Genomic DNA, 15,613 nt, shown 5'->3' with positions numbered 1-15,613 from the left:
ATCATGTTTTCTCCTCCCTGTGATAGGAAAGCCCTTTTTCTGCCAGACCTTTAAGACATCTGCATTGCAGTCTCCCTATTGCTGTAGTTCTCCTCTTTCTAATGTAATCGTCTTTTTCAATACAGCTTTTCCTTCCTAAATTCAGATTAGTTTTTTTCTCAGAGTGAAATTTAGCAGTAACTGTAAAAACTTAAAGTTTGTAACTTTTACTAAATGATCCGTTTCTTTGATTACTTTTACAAAAATACTCATATAAGTATGCCAGAAAATATGTGTCAAGAATATTTTCTCAAGTCTTAGTTGAAATAGTAAAAACAAATGCAAAACAAAACATTCAAAACTTAGAAGCAATCTAAGTACATACTTATCAGCAAGGCACTCTTAAATAAATCATGTTATTCATATTAGAATATAATATTTATAAAAAGATATTATTTCTAATTTTATTTATATAGGAAACTGAGCATGAGGTAGTGCAGGACAATATAATTTTTTTGTTCTAAATATGTGTGTGCATATATACACACAGACATACCGATAGATCTATACAAATCCGTGCAGATAGATCCACAAAAGTGTCTCTTCATTCTCAATATAGATACACATATACAAACATATATTTTTTATATGAGGACTTAACACACATTGCATATATGTGTGTATGTGTGTGTGTGGAGAGAGAGAGAGAAATACACACAGATAAACACAAAAAGAGAGAAAGTGAAAGGAACTGTTTAAATTTCTTAGAGAACCTAGGAGTTTTTTTCTGGAACTATATAATCTGATAACAGAAGTCAGAGTAGTACTGGAGAGAGATTGTCTTAGCATTTTTCTGCATGTATTTCTCATTCTCCCATTTGGATGTTTTACAATACACATACACATATAGAGGCATATATGCATATTTATGTATACTTTTTGTTTTTTATAAATTACTAATAGTAAACTGCATTTTATCTATGTACAGTTTTATGAATTTTAACACATTCAGATCTATGTGACCACCATGATTATCAGGTTACAGAAGTTTTATCGCTCTGAAACTTCCCACATGATACCCTTTTACCTTCCCACCCTGTCCCCACCTGTAACCCCATCAGCTCTGCTGGTGCTGTTCTGACGTAACCTTTTGAGAGTGCCTTTCATTTTCACTTAGAAGATAATATTCTTGAGATACAACTAACATGTCACCTATATAGACAGTTTGTCCCTTTTTATTACTAAGTTGTTTTCCATTATTTGGACTGACACATAGTTTATTTATAAAGGACATTTAACGTATGGTTCATTTGGGGAAACTATGAGTAGACTGCCTAGAAATATTTATATACAGGTTTTCTGCGACCATAACACTTCATTCATCCATCTGAGGGAGAAATCACATCATCATATAAAGAATGTGTTTGAGTTTATAAGAAATTATTTAGCCATTTTAGAATGGTTTTACACCATACATACATTTATAATAAAAAATAATTAAAATAACATGGAGTATGTGGTCATTAATATTTTCTTGAGGTATTTAGTTCTTAAGGATATTTATGTCCCATGGGACTCTGAAGTCTTCAATACCTTTGATATACTTCATTCTGGATATAGAAGGGCTGCCCAGAGCAGAAAGATAAATTAAAATATATGCATGCTATTACTCTAGACATTGACATTCTATGGTTCGTTGCTGAAAAACCTGCTGAGATTTTTGTAATTGGGCTGGTGGACAGGATGGACTGTCTTGGAACTTCCCTTTTTCAAGGTGTAATAATAAGAACTTCCAAAGAATAATTTAGAAGTAAAAGCTGTGAGTGGTAAGGCATATGAGTGATCTAATATTCAAGTTATTGCCAACTGAGAAAAGATTATGCCGAGACCTGGGGTGAAGAAGAGAAATGGTTTCAGTCCAATTATAACAAGAGTTTTCCAGTAAGTCTTACTCTGAAGTCAGGTAGGGAGTTAAAAAGCAATCCACAGCTCCTTGTCCCCAAACTACTTACATGTTTTTGTTTTTATTCTTCTCCCCAGAGTAGCCTTCCTCATTGTATTTCATTTACTTATTTAAGGTCTTGATGCTTCTTTTTTAGTTCAACATGTGTTTATTTCCTCATCAGGAAACATTGATTCATTTATTCAAATGATTTCCTAAGCTCTTACTACATTTCAGACATGGGACAAAACAGATAAAACTCCACTCCCACTTTCTTTATTTAAACCCAGTAAATAAGGAGAGGTAAAGCCCATATTTTTAGTTATAGATCCTGGGCAGAAAATTAAGATGGGGAAATATGATAGAGAATGATCAGTGATCAGTTTCTCTTGTCAATTGGGTGGTCAGGAAATGTTCTAAGAAGGATTGAGTTCACCGAGCTTTGAATGAGCTCTATGATCTAAGCAGCTCTAGGAAGACTGAAACTGAAAACATCCATGGTTGGAAGAGCAGGTAATAGAAAGGCCATAATACAGGTATGAGCCTGCCAGGAGAAGAAAGACCAGTGTTGGCGCCACAGATGGACAAGGGGGCAAAAGACAGAAGAGTGGGGTCAGGTAGCACTTGGTAAGACAGGGTATACAATCTTTGTTGCTTCCAAATTTGTTGAGGATTTTAAAAGACATTTTCCATAAGGGATGACGTGATTGGATTTATGTCAGGAAAATATCACTGGATGTTGTGTAAAGAAAGGAAAGAAAGCCAAATACCAGAATTTAAGAGGTGTGCTACTTCCAAGTAATCTGGGGAGAGTTGATCATGATGTGAATCAGGGGGTAGTAACAATACAGAAAGAAACAGGAGGGAAGTGGACTGTAGAGTAGGGAGAAATGGGGAGCTATACCTTTTATACAGGATCTGAGTCTGCTTAGCACAGAGAAAGACTCTCCAGCCTATCCCTCTACAAAGCAGAAGGTGTTCCCTGTACACAGTGGAGGGCTATATGCGCTTTTATTTCTATGTAGGAATACTGTAACTAAGATGCCCAACTTATTTTCATGTGTAGCTGTTGAAAATGGAGAGAACAGAGGGTTGGGTTAACTACGGATGAAGGGACAGATATGCATGGCGATCTTTCAGTATTAGTTGAATTATAAAATGTCAGCGCCTCCCAGTAAGTTTCTAGAGTCATCAAAATGTCCCCTCTCTTCATGGGTGAGCATCAGCAGTTTCACTCTTCTGCACATTCTTTTAATACAAGTCCTGCTTAGTAAGTCAGTCTTTCTTCTCTTAATACAAGCCCTTGTTTTCTGCTTCATGACTAAACTAAAATAAGAGGTTATGAAATCATTTTGAATAAATGAATGAATGGCTCCTGGTCAGAGGGAGGTTAAAGATTCCTTGGCTACATAAGAGGCATATAATGGTGCCAAGCAGAAAAGCTGGATTTCAAGATGATGTTTGGAAGTCAGTAGATGTATGCTATTTTTTGGGGTCTGCTATGTCCCCAAAGGACCATAGTTTGGAGACTTGACCCCCAGGCTGGTACTACTGGGAGGTGGTGTGTATGTTTAAAATGTGGGGTGTTAAGTCACTGGGGGCATGCCTCTGAAGGAGATTGCAGGGCCACACCCCTCTCCTTACACTCTCTTGTTCCCAGCTTGTGAAGTGAGTAGATTTTCTGTGCACACACTCTTGTCATGATGTAGTACCTCTCCACAGGCCAAAAGCAAGAAAGCCTGTAATTCCTACACTGAAACCCCCCAAACTGTGACCCAAAATAAAGTGTTTCTCTTTATATGTTAATTATCTCAGGTATTTTGTTATGATGTCCTCAAATTTGACCAACACAAATTTGATAGAATATTTGTGAAAAGTTTTGTTTCTGGGCATTAGATACTCTTGCTTGCCACCACACATATGGTTAGCATCGCTGAAATGCAAGGATTCTCAATGATCATATGAGCTCTTTTGGTCATTGTCTCAAGTTCAATATTCTGAGATTTTAAGGAGGGTGTCTCAAATTCAAGATGGTGAAAGAGGATTTATAGTAAAAATAATTGTAGACTGAATGTTTTTAAGATATACTTTATGTGCAAAATGGAACAAATGATATTTATCTATCTCAGTTATTTTCAGGAGAAAATATAATATGTAAAACATCATGTAATGTGCCTGGTGTATAGCTCATAATCAATGAATGTTGTTTACTATTTTTTTACAATGAGACTTTGGAACAACTGAGAGGAACTATCCAACCCAGGGAAGGACAGTTGGCAGGAGCTATGGAGAATATTCACAATTTAGGTTAGGCTAGGATTGGAGGGCTATGAGCAATATAATTGACATAACCAAGAAGAAATAATGAGGATGACATATAAGATACAAAGAACTTTGAATGTAACATTTTTCTAATCCCCTTGTATGTGGGATCTGAGACTGCTTAGCACAGAAGGTGACTGTCAAGCCTGGCTGGTGCTCCCTGCACAAACCAGAGTGCCAAAGATCCAGGTCCTTTATCTGTAAAGCATGATTTTATTTTAGTTTTTTTTTTCTTTTTCTTCTTAAATCTCTCATTTTCTTTCTTGAGAAATAACGAAGTTTGAGAGTTTTGGCTATTCAAGGTTGCACAGGAACTGGACATGACTTCTGGGGGCATCAGAGTCCCAGCCAAGAGAAGCTATAGACAGGATAACCAAGGTTGGGTGGTGACTAATAAGTCCAGACATTCTCGTGTTTGCTCTGTCTTTAATTTTGGTATCTGACAGTCTTGCTGGCAGAAAAGTAGTAGGGAATAAACTTACGCTGGCATTTATTTGTTCCACCTTTCCTCTCAAATCTCAAGGAAAGTGGGGTTATTGTTTAAGGTTTTGGACAGTCCTACAGACTTCCCTGATGTGAGCGAAAGCTTACCACTTCAGAGCTTTGAAAGAAGAATGAGAGATTCCCATAGTAGCTTGTTCTCTGTATCTCTCTCCACTACAGCACTGATCTTACAGGAGAGGGCAATCTGCTTTCATTTTCTGGCTAAATTTGCGAATGTGAGTTGGTTTATTCTTCCCTTAGCCATTGGAAGCCTTGTTCAGAAAGAATTCTTCAAGGGAGTAATCACCACTGCTGTGTCTTCTTTCTCAAATTAATTTTAGCCTGGCTGAAATAATTGCATTTCCCTTCATCTTCACTTACTTTTTAAGCTTAACAAAAAGACCAGGTCTTACTAAACTGTGATCTTCTTCATAGTGCAAGGCTGTGGTCTCCAGGGCTTTAGGCTCGTATGCAGAGCCTCTCCATAGCCACACACCCAAGGTATCCAACTGTATTTGGGTTTTGTAAATCTGAAGGCATTAATTTTATTGAGCATTTCCTCAGCAGTAGCTTTGCATGCACTAATGGCACCTTAGGCCCCTTGGGATGATCACACATTAAACCAGAGATACACGAATTGTCATGACTGCAAAAGTAAGGGAAGATTTTAACTCCCGAGTAACCAGCATATTTTGATGAGGGAAATAATCAGATGTACAATTCAAAATTATAATTCCTAACCTGTGAACAAAGATAATCCCTTTTCAGAAACACACCAGAACTCTCAAACTTTAGAAACAAAATGTGTAGTTAGTATACTGCCTTTTGTTTCTTAGGAGAGTCTACGGTCAAAATAATTACATAAATGTGAACTCACTTGACATTGAGCTTACATTTGGCCCTAAGTAAATGCCAGTGGTTATCACTTTTGGTAATTCTGTCAGGCACCTCTGTGTAGATTAGAATTGTAGCTGGTAAAAAAAAAGATAAGGTTTTTAAGAGTCAGAAAATATGTTTGATGGCATCTAAATTTGTATCTCACATAGAAAAAAAATCCAGTTCTAGGACAAGTGAATCATCCATTTTAGGGAAGAGGCAGAAAGAATCAATGGACATTGGAGCTAGAATATGTCATCTTCAGTCCTTTGTCTCCTTTATAAATCTCTGTGACTTCGGGCATATTAGTAGTCTGCATGCATCTTTGGTATCCTCATTTGTAGATATATAACATATGAGGCTATTACAATTCATATAGTACATACATTTAATATGTTACATGTATTATATGTAATCTAAAACTCATTGAGTTGTCTTTGGGTTAAATAAGTTTTGTGGAATTATTCATAAACAACAGAAAACGGTAAAAATACTGTAATTAGAGAAAGACAAAGGTAATACTGTAAAATACTGTAATTAAAGAAAGGCAAAGGTAATATACATTGTGTTTATATAACGTATCAAGTACTTTTCCTGAAACCCTCACATATCCATATCTGTGCCATCCTTTGTGAATATTCTATTATTTTCTTGTTCTTAAAAGTGAGAAAACTGGTGCTGCATTGCAAGTGTCATCAGGTCGCAGTTTGCCAGTGGCGAGCAGAATGCAACCTCGTATTTGGTTTGGTCTTCCTCCTCTCCCTTCATGTTATCCTTAAGTCAATGATTCTTCTAGTGGAAACAGGTCCTTGGGAGTTTTTGTGTATTTCTCTGGAATATCTATTGCAAAGATATTTTAATAAAGCTGATAAAATGAGTTTAGTGTTTAACTTGTTTTTAGCACTTAAAAAAAATAAAACAATTATTTTCTTTTTCACATGAGACCACTATGGTAGGAGAAGACATGACTAGTTTTCTACCACAGTAAACAAGCAGTATTGATTATTCAAGGAAATTAAGTGGAGACTTCTGTACAATGCAAATAGTGTCTGAAAGGGTCTCTTAAGCCATGACTAATTCCAAACAAATATTCTTTTCTGTCTTTGTGTACCATGTTGGGTGTTTAAGTGACATCTGTCCATGTTAGATGTTTTATGGCCGTAGTTTTGCAATTCTTTCTTTGTATTTATGTGTGCCCAATGCAGACACATATGTTACATATATATGTGTAGGTTTTTCCCAATGTTCTCAAGCAAGAACACACTACTGTCCCCCGGCTACCTCTCCAAACACACAACTAGAGGACAATTTGCCAATTTGACATTTTTGTTGTCACAAGTTAGGGGACAGGGCTGCTTCTGGCATCTCTTGGGTTGAGCCAGCAGTTTCCAAATCACTTCTCATTCACTGGGTTGGCCTTATAATGCAGTAGTCTGACCCAAAATGTCAATACAAAATAGTACTTTTCATTGTACAAATTTCATCATTTTGAAAACACTCTCACATGCATTATCTTTTTGATCCACACCAAATCAATATGATCTAAAAGGTGTATCAGTCATTTACAGATAGGGAAACTAAAGCTTGAAAGGGAAAAATCATTTTACCAAGGCCATTTGACTAGGTAAGTGACAGTGTTGGAACATGAAACCCCCATGTGAATCTTCAACTTCTCCAGATCATACTTCCCATTATTTTTCCTTGAAATCTCCTGGGGTGCAAAGATTAATTTCCAGTTTCTGCCCACTTGAGCCAGCATGATTCCTTCCACCTGCTAGAAGTTCAAAATGACATGTTCATGGACTAACCATAAAGTACTTTAAAAAGAGTCATCCATTTTATCTTACCTTTTTTTTTTTTTTTTTTTTTTACAAGAAATGACAATTCAAGCTGTTGGGCAAAATTTATGTATAAATTCTATGTGCATTTTTATTATTTTATTATCCCATGTTTATGGCACATTATGATTTCATTCCTTGTGTGAAGTTGGCACATGGACACAACACATCTTAATTCTTTTTTTTTATCCCTTTTCTCCTCTCTTTCCTCCCTCCCTACACCACTTGATCCCTTTCCCATCTGAGAAAGATTTATCTCCCTACTTCCTATTATCTATTTTTATTTTGCTCTTTATTTATATTTTGGGTTTCTCATATAAGAGAAACCATCCAATATTTATGTTTCTGTGTCTGCGTTATATGTTTTTATAATTTTGCTTCATTGTAAATCTCAGCAAATGTCAAAGTGTAAAAGTCTCAACTTCCAGCCTGCAATAGGATATAGCTAATTTGTAGCCACTCTTCTCTTAGCTGAAATCAACTTTTTAAGTGACAGCACATTGGAAGTGCAGGTAAGGGACACTCTGGAAATAGAGATGAGGGATAATACATTTTTAAAAAGAAAAGGAAAAAGAAAAACACCCCCCCCAAAAAAAAAAGTCTAACATATATGGCTTTCTGCCGAAATTCCCTCCCCAAAAAACTACTTTATCAAGATGATACGCTAAAACTGTATGACAATAATGAGCCTGGCTTAGCCTTATATTTAGCTTGAGAAGTGATTAAAGACAGAAAGAAAACGAGCACTCAGACTACATGATGAACAAATCACAAGATGTTCAACACATTTGTTTAGCAGACAGTAGAAATAATCCACCTGCAAATTTTGAAATGTTCTCCAAACTTGGACTGAAATTTTTATAAAGCTAAAGCAATTAGTTAATTTGGTCAATTCAGTAAGGAAAAAAAAACATAGCTATTTGGCAATATGTCAAAATGTATTCTGAAGGGGAAAAGAACACGTACTCTCAAACTGATGATTTGGCTGAAATTTTCACTTTTTAATTGGTGCTTCTGTTCTGAGAAAGACTCTTTTTTTTAACTTTTAGCATTCTTTACCTTCTTTGATGTTTATAGCCTCATTTTATGCTCATCTTCTATATCACTAAGATTTTACTTACTCAAAACTAACACTATTTTCATCAGCATGTTCAGCCATTTCTTTATCTTATGTGTAAGTGTGCATTGAACCTTTTTAATTGAAAGCAAATTAACTGAATTTCCCTGTGAGTGTTTGATATTTACTGAAATGCAAAATGAGAAAAGATTTGGGATCAACATAGAAAATCCCGAGTCAAATTTTTGTTTAATCTTAACTTTGGTTTTGTACATTCTCAATATTTATGGAAAATAATGGAGAGAATGGAATTTTTGGAAATATTCCTTTATCAAACACTTTATAAGTATACAATTATGAACATAAATATACAAAAACTTTAGTGAAATTCATAACATAAATTAATATAAGGTAAATGAAAATGTAGTGTAAGGTGTATGAAAATCTCCCTCTGCCCCTTAGACTTGTCTTATATGATCTGATGACCCAAAATATTGCAGCAGTTTGGGTTTAAACAAATTAGTGGCATTTATCAATGCATATAGTGAAGTGGTATTGTTAAGTAAAAGTAAATAACTCATATTGTCTACACTATTATCTTTTTTTCAGCAATGAGGATCATATCCAAGGCCTAGAGCATTGTAGGCAAGTGCTCTACCCCTGAAGTACATCCTCAATTCCTGTCTTCAGTAGTACTTTAAAACTGATAATGTACCAGTTCACATAGAGCTTATAAAATCAAAACCAATTATTTTCTAAATATTTCTCCCTCTTTCTCCATTGTCCTTTTCCTCATAGTCCCATGCAAACTCCTAGAAAGTTTTAAAAATCTTAACTGTCTTCAAGGATAGACTCTGTTTCTCTAAATTCATATGAGGGGTCGTACAACTGTATTCATAAGGGATACTTTTGCACTGAAGTTATTATAGAGGTTAGGAAAACACTGATATCATACTTTATTCTAATTTTACCTATTCTATTAAATTTTTCACTACAAAAAATAGAAAAAAACCACATGAGCATGTTTTTGAGGGAACAGGAGTGGAAAAGTATTTTTTCAATTAGTTGATCTCAAAAGTTGGCCAGAGTACTCTCATCCTACCATGGTGAGGGTTTCAGCAGTATTAACATCATGCTGTCTTAACATCCAGTAAAAAGACAAAAGCATTTGACTGTGTCTTGTAACCTCTCTTTTTCATACTCCATTCTACTCCTGTCCGCCATCTAGCAGCTGAGGTAATATAATTGCTCTCCCACAGGAGGCAGGCCAGCAGATGTGTGGCTCTTCAGTGCTGAGGAGCATGGTAGCCAACACTTCCTGGGAAGTGTCCTTATCACGTGACAAGCAGTAAGGCTCTGCCACGCCAAGAAACAGCAGCAACAAGCCAACCAAGTTTGCAACCATCCAGAATGGCACAATTGGTTTTGAAGAGAGAATTGAGATGACTTGCAAACTAAGAGAAATAGCTCTGACCTGAAAGACAATCTTTCTGTATACATCCTATCAGTGGTGCCACATTCTGTACTCATTTATTCACATACATGTGAAAAATATATAGTTGTTTTCTCAATGTTATGCTTGAATATAAAAGAAAGTATATGAATATTATCATTTTAAGCATCTCTATGTTTTTAGAAGGCTTTACAAGATTATGTAATATATGAACTAAATATTCTTCCAAATTTTAAGTCTCTATAGTATGGCAATAGATTTTTTAAGAAGAGAGAGAGAGAAAAAGAGAGGGTGAGAGAAGAGATTGAGCGACAGGTATGATGCTATCATTTGTAAGGAGAATTCTGGTGCTCTATGGTACAGCAGTGTGTATAATTAACAGTAATGCATTATATACCTCAAAATGTTTAGAAGAGAGGAATTTGAATGTACTTATTATCTCAACAATGAGAAAGTAACTAAGATTTCAATACCCAATGACTTCAACTTAAAGGAGGCAATGTTTATTTTCGCTCAAAGTTTGTAGAACTTTCAGTCCACAGTCAGGTGGTTACAAGGCAGGGACCCATAACATTCTGCCACTGATCCCTCAAAGACTTATGGACACCCTTTTATGCAAAATCCATTTAGCCCATCTCTAAGAGTTGACAAAGTCCTAACAGCTTCAGCATTGCTGAAAAGTCCAAGTCTAAAGTCACTCCTTAGATTTAGGGCAAACTCTTAGCTGTGCGCCCTTGTAAAAATCAAGACACGGTTCAACACTGCTTACTTACAAAGGTGCAGGGTAAACATTTCCATTCAAAAGGGGAGAAATAGGGGGATAGAAGGAAATGGAACAAAATCAAGACCAAAACCAAGGAGGGAAAATATTACCACCTGCAGTTCCTTGTCCAGAACTCTAGGAAAACTGTGATGAGATGTGAACTATAAAGGGCTTGGGTGACCCCTCCCCTAAGGCACTGCAGGGGTTTTCAGCATCGTGGCTTCTCCCTTGGGTTGGCTTTGGTCACTCCTTGTGGCTTCCCTCAGACTTTCTACGTTCCTTGCTTCTCCAACTTTCTGGGGTCTCCATTACACTTTTGGCTTCACTCTCACAGTTTCAGTCAATGCCCTCTCAGAGATACACTGCCCGGCCTCTTAGGCCTTCTGAAATCTCACTGGAAGCCTCCCTGACTCCACAACTCTTGTATTCTGCATGTGCATAGAACCAGTACCAAGTACCAGATGACACCAAAGTCTGCCATCAGCCTGCCCTTTTCATCTTTCTGGTGGCCGCAGAGTGCCTGGATGGCTGAGCATGGTAAACTGAATCCTGTAGAATCAATTGCCTTGGTGGCCCTTTTTGAGCAGAGGGCCCAGGGCCTCTTTTCTTAAAGCAAAATGTTTCAGTTTTGGACCCAGGAGTCTGTGAATGGTGGGCTCTCACACATCTCCACAAGCCATTTTTTCTATTGTCTTATTGTAAAGTACTTGCCTTCTTTTTAATATTAATCTTTTCAGCAGCTAAACTCTCCCCTGCTCCAATTTTGCAAGCCCCAACTTTACTGGAGCTTACTTTTTGGGGAAAATGAAATCTTTATAAATGGCCTTTTTGCTCCTAAATCTCAATGTAGACCTGGCTAAAAGGCCCCTGTAGTATGTATGCCACAGCTGCAACATTAAACTGCTTTGAAATTTCCTCTGCCAGATTAATTAGCACACCCCAATACCCACAATCTCAGTCTCCAGACATAAGGAAAATGCAGACAAATTTACCGCCAGAATGTAATGCACATGGCCTGGAGTCCAACTGCCAATGGAGTATTTCTTTCCAACCGAAATCTCCTGAGCCTGGTCTTTTCCATTTGCATTCCTATGAGCTTTATGGTCTTCTGAGCTGTGACTAAAATCCCCCCCATCAATCTCAGCTCACGGCATTCCAGGGCTTTTTCTCCTTCCTGTCATCTCCAAACCTTTCCAAATTTCTTCCATGAGCCTCTTTCAAAGGCTTCTGAAGCACATGGTCAGGTAGTGCCACAGTGACAGCCACCGTCCAACTCCTGGTACCAGTATCTGTTAGTGACTTTCTTGTAGCTGAGATGCAATACCTGACACCCACATCTTGAAGGAAAGGTTTATTTTGGCTCATATTTGTAGAGGTTTCAGTCCATAGTCAGCTGGTTCCAAGACAGGGCAGCATAGTAGAAGGGTGTGGCAGAGGAGAAGCAGTTCATTGCACTGTTGACAGGAAGAAAAGACAGTGAAGAAGAGATAAATCCTTCCAGGCCATGCTCCCAGTGACCCACCTCTTCCAAGCAGATGCTACCTCTTAACAAATCAGCTATGAACTCATAAGCAAACTAATCTACTAATGATTATTATGTATTGTCTTAGCTACTTTTTCTCATTGCTGAGGCAAAATACCTAACACCCAACATTAAAGGCAGAAAGGTTTACTTGACTTATAGTTTATAGAGGTTTCAGTTCATAATTGGCTGGTTCCAAGGCAGGGTGGCATGGTAGAGGGACATTGCAGAAGAGAAGGAGTTCTTGTCAGGCAGAAGACAGCAAAAGCAGCAAGCAGCAAGCAGCAAGCAGCAAGTGATCCCAGTAGCCCTCTTACTGTCCCTTATATTATATCCAGGTGACCCACCCTTAGGGCAGGTAGCACTCACACCCAGAGAAGGCCTTCCCATTATCCACTCCCAGGACTATGGCAAACAAATCAGTGGACTAATTTAATAATTACACACCCTTGACCCCAGCATCACACACTCTAGATCCAGCCACCTCTGAAAAGATCCATTATGACCCCATGAAGCTGTGGGAGACATCTAGACACAGGCCATGCATGCATTCATGATACAGTCATCTCCCAAAAATCCCACCTATGAGCATATGAAGTTTCGGAGGGACATCTAGAAATAAGCCAAAACACTCCCCATAAAAAAAAATGCAAAGAAGTTTAAGCTGATAGATACGCTAATTACTTCCAAATGTTAACGACCCAATGTATATGAGTCAAAACTTCACCCTTTTCCTCATAAAGTCCACAAATATTATGTGTCAGTCAAAAAATACAATAATAAATAGTAAAAAATAAACACATCTAATGCTTTTTTACTATCTGGTATATGGCCTGACTGTCTGTGGTCCCCAAATCCAGATGTTGAAGCTCATAAGCAGGAGGGACACAATTAGGTCATAAGTGCTCTGCCACATAAACAGGACTGGTGCTTTATTAGAGAGGTCTCAAAGAGCTGTGTGGCTCCTTTTTTCAATGAGCACTCAGAAGCTGTCATCCACTAACAAAAAATCAGGCCCCCACCAGAAACTAAATCTGCCAGCTACCTGGACTTTCAATTTTCCACCCTTCAGGACTGGGAGAAAAAAATATATTGCTTATTAGCTATCCAGTTTATAGTATTTTATTACAGTGACCTGAACAGTTTAAAACATAGCTATACTTTAGCATTAAAATTTTTCAAGAAATAATTACAAAAAAATGAGTCAAATAATTTTTCTTATTAATAAATGACTAGATCTGAGATTAATAATGTAAAAATCATAAAGAAAACACTAAGAAGTCCCTTTTACCTACAGTTCCTATCTTTTTTGTGGTGATATGTACTTTTCTTGGGTTTGTAGGATTTAACTATTTTCTGTGTAAGATACATGCATAAAGATCACCTTTTTTCCCCCTCCTTTCCTTCTGTCTTGTCTTTCTTTGTAATCTTTCTTTTCCAGAACAGTTTTGATGATCTTTTACATTGATGTTTGCTGGAAAGATAAGGTAGCTTTTTATTATCTGGGAGTCATGACTAGAAAACAAAGGAAAATGCTATTTTATATATTGCTCTTAAACACAGACTTAATCTGAAAGAATAATTTCAATGATAACAATTAAATCAAAGTACAGTAATTACATTTTTAAGGTAAAAAATAGTCTTTATCCAGGAAATAGTAAATTAATGTCTTTATTTGACTTCTAACCTGACTAGATGTTCCATTTTAGTAATTGCTAATTGCTTGCATGTCTCATCTTTTTGATCTTTAGTACACAGAATGCAATCTCTTCAAGCAACTAGTTTCTTCCTCTCTTCTATGTTTTGAGAAATATATTATCTTTTGGAAGACCATCTTTTGGAAAATATATTATCCAAGTTGGCAATATCTGCTATAATTTGACATTCTTCCAAGTTTTATTTAAACTGCTTACACTTAGGTGCTTTGATGAATGTCATACGATCCACAGAAGTTCCCTAGGAAAGATAAATAGAGGAAGGGTGTATAGTTCTGTGGGTGAAAGGCTATGCCTTAATATGGCAAAGTGACTTTAAATTAGGCCCCAGTTTCAGTTGGTTCCCCATTATTTTGTTCCATTAATAGGATTTTAGAGAAAACTTTCCAACTCCAACCCTTGTCAAATCTTCTACAGCCATCAGATTGTCTGCTTAACTAAAAATGAGAAAAGAAAAATGTCAAGAAGAGCACAGACTATCTTAACCTTGTACTACACTGATCAGAACCCTGCTCTACGTCAATGATTGTGCAACTTACAGAATAACTCAGTGACTCACTGTGGCCGGATGCTAATCTTCAGAGTCAGGGTCAGGAACAGAGAAAGGATTAAAGACATAGCCACTCATAATGAACACCAGCATTTAGCATGGCCACATTTCACAGATTCCAAGTTGCTTTCATATCTAGAATTATGAAGAAGTATTCAATTGTGATGTTTTTCTCCATTACTCCATCCGCTTCTATTTTTTATTTTATCAGCTTAATAAAAAGGTTAGTTCATTAAAGCTACTCTATTTTTCTTTATGGAAAAAAAGGTACAAACCTTCAGTTTGTATACATTTAAATTATTCTGCATGTATCTTTTCTTTTTGCTATATTAATCAAACGGAAATTACGTTGAAAACGAGGAGAGATTCTAGAAAATGGATCAGCTGTCAATAAATATGTGTTTACCTCAGACAGAAATAGAATCAAATAAATTTTTAGTATAGATATTATTTGAAAAATCGACTATTTTTATCATCAGTTAGCTGGCTAGTTAATTCATTTGCTTGGGAGAGTTAGGACACAACATGATTAATTAGCTTAATGTATGTGTGCTAAATGCAAATATAGAGACAGCAGTGCCAAAGTATGCATGCTTCACATTCACTGGGGTTGAGCAGAAAATACAGTCTGGAAGCACACAGATTTCTACCACATCCTTCCTTATTCTTTAGGGACTAATTCTCATATCAAGTACACTGCATTTTATTTTTATCATTGAAACAGGGAAAAAGTTGAAAAAATTTTCTGAATTTTAATTAAGCTGCCAAAAGACATTTTTCACAGCCCACATTAAAAGTAATATTAGAGCAAAGTTTACCTAAAATGTATAGAATATTTAAGCAATATTAGAGTGCTGGTACTCTAATAAGCCACTTCCTTATATTAAAAAATAAAAACATCAACAATGGTGTATGTATTCAGGAGAAAAATCTACTTCTTGTAACTAGGGTGAATCAAAATGAAAACATTGATGACAGTCTAGAAAATAGTATTTCACATATTCTGCATTTTAAATAATGTAATTAAAGTAATTGAAAAGAACTATCCAAGTTGACAGCATAGCAGGAATACAACATAATGTTTTTCTAGGAACTCAGGTATATTTTGGGCTG

This window comes from Heterocephalus glaber, unplaced genomic scaffold (assembly GCF_053883595.1).
Source record: "Heterocephalus glaber isolate CG9 unplaced genomic scaffold, H.glaber_assembly_v1.0 deba00001481, whole genome shotgun sequence".
In the NCBI taxonomy this organism is placed as follows: domain Eukaryota; kingdom Metazoa; phylum Chordata; class Mammalia; order Rodentia; family Bathyergidae; genus Heterocephalus; species Heterocephalus glaber.
Note: the sequence above shows the minus strand (reverse complement) of the source record.